Raw genomic sequence first — 9,764 nt, forward strand, 5'->3', positions numbered from 1 at the left:
AGCTGGTCAGATCACCTTGTTGCCCTGGTTTGTCACTGTCCACCCGCCATCCTCTGTAGGACATTTAAAAGATGGGAAGGAAGAGCCTTCACAGTCCACGCGGAGGCTCCAGCACGTTCTGGCTGTGTGAACACAGAAATGGTACCAGGCTTCTCTGGGCTCTTGTGTCCTCATTTGTGAAACTGGATACAAAGCTTTGCAGGCTATTGAGGTGACTGAGTGAGGTAATGCTCAGCCAACTTCTTCTCCTTACTCCCTTCTTCTCTCTTCCACCTCCCTTCCTTCACCCTTTCTTGTCATCCTCCATTCTTCCAGGCCTATGGGAAACTCACTGTATTTATACTCAAAATCAGTACTGGTACAATGAGTTTGAAATAAACATGAGCATTGATCTTCCGTAGAGAATTTAATCCTTTGAGATTGCTTCTACAAACAGGGGGCAATGTACCATATTCATCTCTGAATCTCACCAACATTCTAAGCAAATCCTACTCATTGTAAGTCCTTAATTGAAAACTTGTGTTGAACTAATGAATTGATTCTACAGCAGCTCCTGGGTGAGAATTTTTTGGGGTTTAGAGGCTTCTGAAAAAACAAAAACAAAGCCAGTCCCTACTTGCCGTATATTATCACTTCAGTTTAGCGGTGGAAACTTTTCACCCTAACAGATAAATCCATCTGACATAAGCACTAAAAAAAGGTGGAGTAAAAAATTTCAAGAGAATCTGGTGCAATGGCAAGGCAGAAGAAGTGCAAATAAAACAGAAAACAGCTTGTTAGGCCAGATTCAGGAACCAAACTGTTAATGGGTCTGCTGAAGAAAAGAAGACAAAGCCCTTTAGAAATGCAGGGAGAATAGAATAATCTCAGCGTCAAATGCCACACTAAGTAAAAGGGTTCTGGATAAAAATATGACTTTTCTTCTCTTACAACTCTCTGGACAATGCAGCGGGTCCAGGAAACCATTACATTCAGGCAAATGAAATGCACAAAAACAAACAAACAAAAAACCACATTTCAATTAAGACTGCTTAAGCAGAGGTTAAAAAAATAGCGTATTATGAGAAACTCCTTGCTGGCACTTTAATAGCTGCGTATTAGATACTATTACTTCTCCCACAGGGAAACCTTTTAGCATAGATTTAAAAGACCAAGGGTAGCAAAGCTTTTCTTAAACACAATCGATCTCATAGCGTCAGTTAAAATTTACCATATACTATGAGAAACAATTAAATTCATTCATTTAAGTATTTATTTTACTGAGTACATCTAAGAATTTTTCTTCAGTTCTTTCAACTTGAGAAACGCCGGGCATGTTCTTCCCTTTTGGTTTTCCATCTCCAGCTCTTTGCACGTGTCATTATAATACTTTGTCTTCTTGAGCCACCCTTTGAAATCTTCTGTTCTGTTGTTTTACTTCATCAATTCTTCCTTTTGCTTTAGCTGCTCAATGTTCGAGAGTAAGTTTCAGAGTCTCCTCTGACATCCATCTTGGTTTTTTCTTTCCTGTCTTTTCAATGACCTTTTGCTTTCTTCATGGATGATGTCCTTGATGTCATTCCACAACTCATCTGGTTTCCGGTCACTAGTGTTCAATGCATCATATCTATTCTTCAGATGGCCTCTAAATTCAGGTGGGATATACTCAAGGTCATATTTTGGCTCTCGTGGACTTGCTCTGATTTTCTTCAGTTTCAGCTTGAACTTGCATATGAGCGATTGATGGTCTGTTCCACAGTTGGCCCCAGCCTTGTTCTGGCTGATGATATTGAGCTTTTCCATTGTCTCTTTCCACAGATGTAGTCCATTTGATTTCTGAGTGTTCCATATGGCGAGGTCCATGTGTATATTCACCATTTATGTTGGTGAACGAAGGTATTTGCAATGAAGAAGTCATTGGTCTTGCAAAATTCTATCATTCGATCTCTGGCATTGTTTCTATCACCAAGGCCATATTTTCCAACTACTGATCCTTCTTCTTTGTTTCCAATTTCCACGTTCCAATCACCAGTAATTATCAAGGCATCTTGATTGCATGTTCGATCAATTTCAGACTGCAATAGCTGATAAAAATCTTCTATTTCTTTATCTTTGGCCCTAGTGGTTGATGCATAAATTTGAATAATAGTCTGATTAACTGGTCTTCCTTGTAGGCATATGGATATTATCCTATCACTGACAGCGTTGTACTTCAGGATAGATCTTGAAATGTTCTTTTTGATGATAAATGCAACACCATTCCTCTTCAAGTTGTCATTCCCAGCATAGTAGACTATATGATTGTCCAATTGAAAATGGCCAGTACCAGTCCATTTCAGCTCACTAATGCCTAGGATATCAATGTTTATGCATTCCATTTCATTTTTGATGATTTCCAACTTTCCTAGATTCATACTTCGTACATTCCAGGTTCCAATTATTAACGGACATTTTCAGCTGTTTCTTCTCATTTTCAGTCATGCCATATCAGCAAATGAAGGTCCCAGAAGCTTTACTCCATCCACGTCACTGAGGTTGACTCTACTTTGAGGAGACAGCTCTTCCCCAGTCATCTTTTGAGTGCCTTCCAACCTGGGGGGCTCATCTTCCAGCACTATATCAGACAATGTTCCGCTGCTATTCATAGGTTTTTCACTGGCTAATGCTTTTCAAAAGTAGGCTGCTGGGTCCTATTCCTACTCTCATTAACAACCTGCATTGTGCAGATGACACAACCTTACTTGCTGAAAGTGAAGAGGACTTGAAGCACTTACTAATGAAGATCAAAGACCACAGCCTTCACTATGGATTGCACCTCAACATAAAGAAAACAAAAATCCTCACAACTGGACCAATGAGCAACATCATGATAAACAGAGGAAAGATTGAAGTTGTCAAGGATTTCATTTTAATTGGATCCACAATCAACAGCCATGGAAGCAGCAGTCAAGAAATCAAAAGATGCATTGCATTGGGTAAATCTCCTGCAAAGGACCTCTTCAGAGTGTTGAAGAACAAAGATGTCACCCTGAAGACTAAGGTGCACATGACCCAAGCCATGGTATTTTCAATCACATCATATGCATGTGCAAGCTGGACAATGAATAAGGAAGACCGAAGAAGAATTCACACCTTTGAATTGTGGTGTTGGCGAAGAACATTGAATATACCATGGACTGCCAAAAGAATGAACAAATTTGTCTTGGAAGAAGTACAACCAGAATGCTCCTTAGAAGCAAGTATGGCAAGACAGCGTCTTACATATTTTGGACATGTTGTCGGGGGGGATCAGTCCCTGGAGAAGGACATTATGCTTGGCAGAGTACTGGGTCAGCGTAAAAGAGGAAGACAGTCAATGAGGTGGGTTGACACAGTAGCTGCAACAATGAGCTCAAGCATAACAATTGTAAGGATGGCTCAGGACTGGGCAGTGTTTCGTTCTGTTGTGTATAGGGTCACTACGAGTCGGAACTGACTAGATGGCACCTAACAACAATAACAACAACCTATAAGGATAAAAATAATTATGTAATATAAAGACAAATAAACATAATGTAAATGTATATAATTTATATATAAAATATTTAATTATATAATAGTATATATGATTTGAACATAATATAATAAGAAACAGAGTTATATAATTTATTATTATACTAATAATATCTAACAATTGTGGAGTGCTTTCTATGTGCCAGGCCTTGTTTTAAGGATTAAAAATAGGTGGGTGCTCTTATGATTGCACGAGGAAAGCAAGATGTAGAGAGGCTAACTTGCCCAAGGCAGTGCAATTGGTAAAGGAAGGAGCTGGACTTTTAACCAAGGTGATGGACTCCAGAATCCACACTCTGAACCACTCGATATGTAAGGTTCTGGGCTGAGTATCATGATGACATGAGCGATTAAGCTAACCCATCCTGAAGGATGTTACTGTCTCGGGGCGGGGGGCAGGGGGTGAGCACACATAGACACAAGGGACTCCAGTACCAGGAGGAATAGATAATGTATCAATCTGGAATTCTGGTGGCAGGCAACAGGAACTGACTGTCTGATTTAAGCAGTAAATGAAGCTATTACAAGGGTGTTGGGTAAGCTCAAAGGATCACTGGAAGGACTGAATAACTAGTATTAGAAAATGGGCAGAGACAAAGTGAGGCTAGTCTGAAAGCAAGATGCTCATCAATCAATGAATCTTCTTTTAACCAGATAATAACTATGTTTAATATTGAAAAAAGAAAGAAGCTAAATATGTGAGGAAAGTCCTCCTTAGTTTAACACGTGGCATCCAGTGTTAAGCTCACCAAATATGTTTTTAATTTCTTAACTGTACAGTATGGTTGAGAACAAAAAGGAGTTGTAAGGATCTGGTCGATTTTTACTTCAGGGTGTTAAAAGATCATTTTTGGCAAATCTCAGTATTGTTGTGCAGCTGTCACAGTGATATGGATTTTGGGAAGAGGCAAAGCAAAGGATAGGTAGAAAGAGATTATCAGAGTTGCTAAAAGAATTTAAGTGACTACTAAGTCTCCCAGGGCACAGCGTTTGGCTGCTAACCAAAAGGTTGGCAGTTTGAATCTACCAGCCAGTCCTTGGAAACCCTGCGGGGCAGTTCTACTCTATCCTTACAGGGTCGCTATGAGTTGGAATCGACTCAACGGCAACAGGTTTAGTTTCTTTGGTTTAAGACGTCTCCTTAACTTTATTGAACATTTAACAAATGCCTCCCACTGATGATAATGGTGGCATAAAACAAATCTGTGATCTTTTGGGAAAAAATCTATTTTCTGTGTGGAGATTATTGTGACACTAGTACTGATACTCATAAAACTTTAGAAGATGACTCATGCAGAATGATGGTGCTGGGCAAATTATTCTCTTCTTAACTTTTAGTCTCTGCCACCCTGGCCATCGTACATACGTACAGGCATGCCCACAGCATCTTCCTCCTCTTTTGAAGAGTATAAAGATTAAGTTAGCTTCTCCTTCCTTCAGCACACAGAGTTGACTTACCTGCTCTGGGGTTTTGATTGCGTTTTCAAATCCCCACTTGAAAGATCTCAGAATCTATCTAAAAATAATCACAAAAGCTGTAAATCCAGATTTTCAGATTAGGAAACAATCCCTAATTTATGAACAGTACACAATGGTGTAACTGACAAAGCCCATCACTCATTACAGGCTATTCTTTCCCTGCTTACTTCTCTTTCCCTCCTCCCTGTGCACGTCTCAGAAACCACATTTAAGAAGAGATTAGAATGACATAACCTCATTAACCTTGGCAGCCTGGCAGCTGGCACTAGCCTTGGGGCCCCTGAAATCAGCCAGTGAGCCCCAGTGCCTGACTATATTGATTGACGTGACGGTCTCCTGAACACGAAGCTGTAGCCTGAATTCCTTTTGGTGAAATTCCATTCCAGGCAAACACCTGGATTTGCTCTACTGATCGGACGTGTGTAGACATTAGCCTATCTTCTGAGAATTATTCTTCAAATGCTGGAAGATGTCAGGTTTACATAGCTCCAAATCCAATGTGAAAAATTATGTGCTACAAATTGGAAAGGCCTTACCACTTCTGATACCTGTGGGATGCTTATCAGAGTGACCAAGGGCTTTTCCTTTCATTTATTTATTTTTATTTTATGGTGGAGAAAATATGCACAACAAAACCTTCACCAATTCGACAGTTTCCATATGTACAAATCTGGGACATATGGAATATTTGAGTTTTACTGGAGTTTCTTCCTTTCTTTTCTTGTTTGCTTGACTTCAGATCCTGTTTCAAAGTTTCCCAGTCAACCATAAAACCAACCCAACTTAGAGCAACTCCCCGAGACTGACAGGAAGAAAGAAACAAAGAAAAAAAAAAAATCCCTTCACCACTCTGGTGGTGGTGGGAGGAGGTGAATATCCCAGGGAAAGAAAATTTTCTGGCTACACTTGCCTGACCTGAGAAAGGGCAGAATGAGAATACAGCTCTTCTGACTTTGAATCCATTGTATATGCTGGAATTGCAAATCTAAGTGCCTACAAGTAGCCAAGCAGTTAACACAAAAAATGAAGCAGGTCGGATTTGTCTTATAAGGGCACCTATGGCAGAGATAGTGCTCATCAGATATTCCATGTGCTCCCCTGTATTTCCCAGCCTCCCTTGCAGCTAGGTTAGAGCCATGTGACTAGTGCTGACAAATGGTCTGTGCGTGGAAGCTACTTCTATCGCTTCCAGGTCAAGGTTGTTGACAGCTGGTGTGCCTTTTCTACCTCCTTCTTCCTCTGCTGTGGTGACTTCAGAAGTCACATTTTCCATGTAAGATGGAGATGGTCCCTGACCTACATCATACATGGCATAAGCGAGGCCACTGAGATTTTTGAGGTTTGTCTACGGTGACAGCTAATATTAATTACCCAAATGTAGCATCTTAACTTGCATATTTAAATACAGACACACTTTGGGCTATCAAATATTAGACATGTTTTTCACTGTCTCAAGGAAATATGCAGCCTCCCATTTTTCTTTTTTTAAAAAAAATACTAGCTAATATTTATTTGGAAACCCTGGCGGCGTAGTGGTTAAGACCTACAGCTGTTAACCAAAAGGTCAGCAGTTCAAATCCACCAGGCGCTTCCTGGAAACCCTACGGGGCAGTTCTACTCTGTCCTGTAGGGTTGTTATGAGTCAGAATCAACTCGACAGAATCACACAACGACAACAGCAACATCATTACTAAGTGTATATTCAGTCTAAGTCAACGGCTAGTTATTGAGCCTCTGCTAGGGCAAAGCATTGTGCTAAGTCCTATAGGCCTGCACATACGAGCAAGTCCCAATGCCTACCCACCTTCCTACCTAATAAGTCATAATAAGACGAATCAGCCGAACACTAGGGCAGGTCGGAGGTAAGTCATCAAGACAGGGCCAGGCCTAACGTGAAGTGTATTTGAACAAAGGACAGGCATCTGTCTGAATTCATTTGGCAAGATTTCATAAAAAGGTGATGCTTAGGAAAAACCATGGAGGGGAAGGATTTCAGTAAACTTAAAGTGCGTTGAAGGAAAAGGGCACTGCATAAATGAGTCTTGAAAAAGATTTCAGTTTGGTTGAAGCAGAAAATGCTTTCAGAAGGTTGTTATGGATTGAACTGTGTACCCCCCCAAATTTGTGTCAACTTGGCTAGGCCATGATTCTCAGTATTGCGTGATTATCTACCATTTTGTCATTTGATATGATTTTCCTATTGTGGTAAATCCTGCCTCTATGATGTTAATGAGGCAGGATTAAAAAAAAAAAAAAAGGCAGTTAAATTAATGATGCAGGACTCAATTTCTAAGATTAGGTATTTCCAGTCTATCTCTTTGAGATATAAAAGAGAGAAGCTAGCAGGGACACAGGGGGACCTCATTACCACCAAGCAAGAAAAGCCAGGAGAATACTGCGTCCTTTGGACCCGGGGTCCCTGGTCTAAGAAGCCCCTCAACCAGGGAAGACTGATAACAAGGACCTTCCTGCAGAGCCAACAGAGAGAAAAAGCCTTCCCCTGGAGCTGATGCCCTGACTTCTGACTTCTAGCCTACTAGACTGTGAGAGAATAAATTTCTCCTTGTTAAAGCCATCTACTTGTGGTATTTCTGTTATAACAGCACTAGATAACTAAGACAGAAAGTGGAGCAAGATCAGATTGGGAAAGTTGGGGCCCTCAAATGGTAGGCAAAGGAAGATTAGAATCAAAATAACACGCACTTATGTCCCTGGACATCTTATATCTGAACAGTACTTGATATATTCCAAAACCCTCTCAGACAGTTTTTTCAGTTCATCCATATGAGTAGTGTAGCTGTTACTATCTCTGCTTTATACCTGGCAAACCTGAGTCAGAGAGGATAATTAATTCTCCCTATATAATACAGAAAATATAGTAGTCTAAATTAGGAGTTGACAAACTCTCTCTATAAAGGGCCAGATAGTAAATACTTTGGCTCTGTGAGTTATAAAGTCTGTTGCAACTTCTCAACTTTGTCACTGCAGTGTGAAAGCACCTGTTGATGACATGTAAACAAATGGGTGAAGCTGTGTTTCAATAAAACTTATTTACAAAAATAGGAAATGGGCTGGACTTGGCCCAGAGGCCGTAGTTTGCTGTCCCCTGATCTAAAGTTTTTCATAAATTGGTTTTATGGGTGCTTCAGATTTTTTTTTTTTCCTCAGAATTTTGTTTACTTTGTTCACTGTTGTGTTCCCTGTGCCTAGAGCAGGGCCTGGAACATAATAAAAGCTTAATACACATTTTTGACTGAACAAAGTCACATTCCCTGAAACATAATATATACATTAACAGCCTAATTTATTTGGCTTCTAATCATGGAATGTGGAAGTCATCCTTTCTACCGCCTTCCCTTCTGCCCATATTCAATTATTCAAATTCCTAATGGTATTACTATTAAAATATCTTTCTCTACACCCACTGCCACCACCATCATTTCTTGCCTGAACTATTTTTGCTGCTTCTTAGTCTCCACACGTATCCACTGCCGTCACTGTGTAATCCATCCTCCATGTGTAAGACAAATCTGAACAGTAGGCACTCTCTGCTTACCACTTCTCAATGGCACCCACCTTATTTTGAATAAAGGTCATACTCCGTTTGTCTGCAGAGTCCACTCATAATCTAGAGGGTCCCTGATAAGTCTTTAGTCTCATCTGTGATATCCTCTGTACCTATCATCAGGCCAATCAATATGCTTTTTTCTCAGATGGCATAGTACTCTTTCCTGCCACAGGACGTTTGCACAGAAAGTTTCCTCCCCATTCTACCTTCCTCCATTTACCTAGTTGACTGTCTTTTGGTATTAAAAGTTGTTTCCTGGCTCCCAAAACTAGGTCAGATACCCTACTTGTTCATACGCAATAGCCTTATACCCCTTGTTACATTTGTAATCAAGTAATGAATTATCTGATTCATTGTTTTTTTTTTTAGTAATATTTTATTATGTTTTCAGTAAAGCTTTACACAGCAGGTTAGGTTCCCATTCGACAATTTCTACACAAGTTGTTCACTGATATTGGCTATATTCTTTTTTCTTTTTTTTTTAATGTGCTTTAGGTGAAGGTTTACAGAACAAACTAGTTTCTCATTAAACAGTACACATACTGTTTTATGACACTGGTTAACCCCACAACATGTTAACACACTCCCTTCTCGACCTTCGGTTCCCTATTACCAGTTTTCCTGTCCCCTCCTGCCTTCTAGTCCTTGCCCTTGGGCTGGTGAGACCCTTTAGTCTCTTTTTGTTTTATGGGCTAGTCTGATCTTTGGCTGAAGGGTGAACTTCAGGAGTGACTTCATCACTAAGCTAAAAGGGTGTCCAGGGCCCATACTCCCGAGGTTTCTCCAGTCTCTGTCAGGCCAGTAAGTCTGGTCTTCTTTTATGAGCTAGAATTTTGTTCTACATTTTTCTCCAGCGCTGTCTGGTACCCTCTACTGTGATCCATGTCAGGGTAGCCATTGGTGGTAGCTGGGCACCATCTAGCTGTACTAGACTCGGTCTGGTGGAGGCCATGGTGGAAGAGGCCTATTAGTCCTTTGGACTAATCTTTCCCCTGTTTTCTTCATTCTTCCTTGCTCCCAAAGGGGCAAAACCAATGGAGTATCTTAGATGGCCACTGATAGGCCTAGATGCATATGTTTATTCATGTGATGATTCATATTTCTCTAGGATATATTCCTAGGAGTGGGATTGCTGGATCATATGGTATTTCTATTTCTAACTTTCTGAAGAAGTGCCATATCGTTT

This window comes from Elephas maximus, chromosome 20, assembly GCF_024166365.1.
Source record: "Elephas maximus indicus isolate mEleMax1 chromosome 20, mEleMax1 primary haplotype, whole genome shotgun sequence".
Taxonomy (NCBI): Eukaryota; Metazoa; Chordata; class Mammalia; order Proboscidea; family Elephantidae; genus Elephas; species Elephas maximus.